The sequence below is a fragment of the Crocodylus porosus genome, unplaced genomic scaffold, assembly GCF_001723895.1.
Source record: "Crocodylus porosus isolate Cpor-Errol unplaced genomic scaffold, CroPor_comp1, whole genome shotgun sequence".
Lineage (NCBI taxonomy): Eukaryota > Metazoa > Chordata > Crocodylia > Crocodylidae > Crocodylus > Crocodylus porosus.
The window spans coordinates 8,655,301-8,657,511 of NW_017728886.1; the positions used below are offsets into that span (position 1 = coordinate 8,655,301).

General features: G+C 49.3%; 1 protein-coding gene across 1 annotated transcript in view; it reads left to right on the top strand.

Annotated features, from left to right (window-relative positions):
- Positions 1–2,211, top strand: part of OXSR1 (oxidative stress responsive 1) — a gene marked incomplete at its 5' end in the record, with an annotated part of 109,239 nt that overhangs the window by 95,234 nt on the left and 11,794 nt on the right. The gene's annotated exons all lie outside the window — the stretch shown is intronic.

Here is a 2,211-nt window from a genome sequence, read left to right on the forward strand (position 1 = left end):
TTTTTTTTTTTTTTTTAAATTGACTTCTAAAGCAATGTCACCAAGCCTTGGAAACTTCCCAAGATGTTGAGTCATTGGCAATTTTTTTTTTTTTTTTTTTTTTTTTTAATTCTAAGAGGTCTCTTTCCACTAACTTGAGTGAATCTTTATGGGAAATATCTTCTTCAATTTCACTTATCACATCCCAGAGGTATCTGGTATTGGATGGTGGATTAGTTGCTCTGTCCAACCTCTCTCATGAGTATCTTCTCAAGTTTTCTAGTCAAGCAAGGTCTTCAAGATGATTGTCACTGATTTTCAGTTTGGAGTTTGAATCTATTATTTCTTTCCTCCCATCCACACAATTTTAGAGGAAGTGACAGTTTCTTAGGAGCTGATCTGACTAATTGTCAGATACACTAAAAGAGGTCTTCAGTAAGTACCATATCTACCTGAAACGAGGTGACTTCAAATTTCAGATGACCCCCTCCCCCCCCCGAAAATTAGATTCCAAATGTGAAAGATTTATAAATTCTAAGATAATAAAAGGCTTAGTATTTCTGTCTGTCCATAACGCTGGGGGCCAACTGCACATGCACCCCGGAGAGGGAGGGCGGCAGTTGGTTTCACGGGCCCTGCCCCCTCAGGCAGGGAGTCAGAAGGAGCCCTTATGCTTTAAAACTGTGTATTGACTTGCCCCAGCTCCTGTCAAAGCTGATAGGAGTCAGGGACAATAGGACCCAGGAGGAGCCTTAGCAGGACTGATCAGCGCAACCCGCCCCACCCCAGCAATTGTATTCCTTACCTGCTGGTACCATGTGGCTTGGCTGCATTGCAGGAGCAGGGGCACGGAGCTGGTGGGGGTGGGTGTGTATCTGGTGTTGGGTGTGCGTGTGCCTGCAGCCAGGGGCAGTGTGTGGGTGGGTTTGGCTATAGACCCAGGGGCTGGGTGTGTGGGGGCAACCAGGGACAGAGTGGGTGGGGGTAGGTGCATGTGTTCATAGAATGAGTCCCACACACACTTCCCACCATACACATGCACCCACACTCCCCTTGCACTGCCATATATGCTGACCCCCAAATGCACACCCCCCTCACACAGCTCAGGCACCCTCACCGCACACCCACCCACATCCCACCTATCCACACTCACTCACATGCTCCCTCACCCCACATACCTATTCCCACCCCCCCACAATATACAAGAGCAAAACTTCATGTTAAGCTATTGTGCGATCACGTCTGGCACGGATCTTTGAAAACCCCTGGCGCTCTGGTGTAGTGTCCGAAGACTGGAAGAAGGCCAGTGTGGTACCTGTCTTCAAGAAAGGGAGGAAAGTGGATCCAGCAAACTATGCCCATCAGCCAGACTTCTATCCTGGGGAAGATCCTAGAAAAGCTTATTAAAGAGGCCATCCTTATTGGACTGGCCGACGCCAACATCCTGAGGGATAGTCAGCACGGGTTTGTTGCAGATCGAGGTCTTGCTTGACCAATCTCATTTCCTTCTACAACCAGGTGACCTATCAACTGGACAAGGGAGAAGAGATTGATGTTGTATATCTTGACTTCAAAAAAGCTTTTGATCTGGTATCCCATGATCGCCTCTTGGCGAAACTGGCCAGTTGTGGCCTTGGGTCCACCACGGTCCGCTGGCTGGGAAGTTAGCTCCATGGTCGGACCCAGAGGGTAGTAATTGATGGAAGTCAGTCGTCGTGGTGTCCTGTGACCAGTGGGGTCCTCCAAGGCTCTGTCCGTGGACCCATACTGTTCGACATCTTTGTTAATGATGTGGACATTGGAGTCAGGAGTGGACTGGCCAAGTTCACCGATGACACCAAACTTTGGGGCAAAGCATCCACACCAGAAGAGAGGAGGGTGATCCAGGCTGACCTGGACAGGCTTAGCAAATCGGCGGATGAGAACCTGATGGTGTTTGACACCGAAAAATGCAAGGTTCTCCACCTTGGGAGGAAAAATCCGCAGCATCCATATAGGCTCGGCAGTGCTACGCTGGCTAGCACTACAGAAGAAAGACTTGGGGGTCAAAACTGACCACAAGGTGAATACAAGCCTGCAATGCGATGCTGTGGCTACCAAAGCGACCAAAATGCTGGCTTGCATCCATAGATGCTTCTCAGGCAAATCCAAGGATGTCCTTCTCCCCTTGTACTCGGCCTTGGTGAGGCCGCAGCTGGAGTACTGCGTCCAGTTTTGGGCTCCCAATTCAAA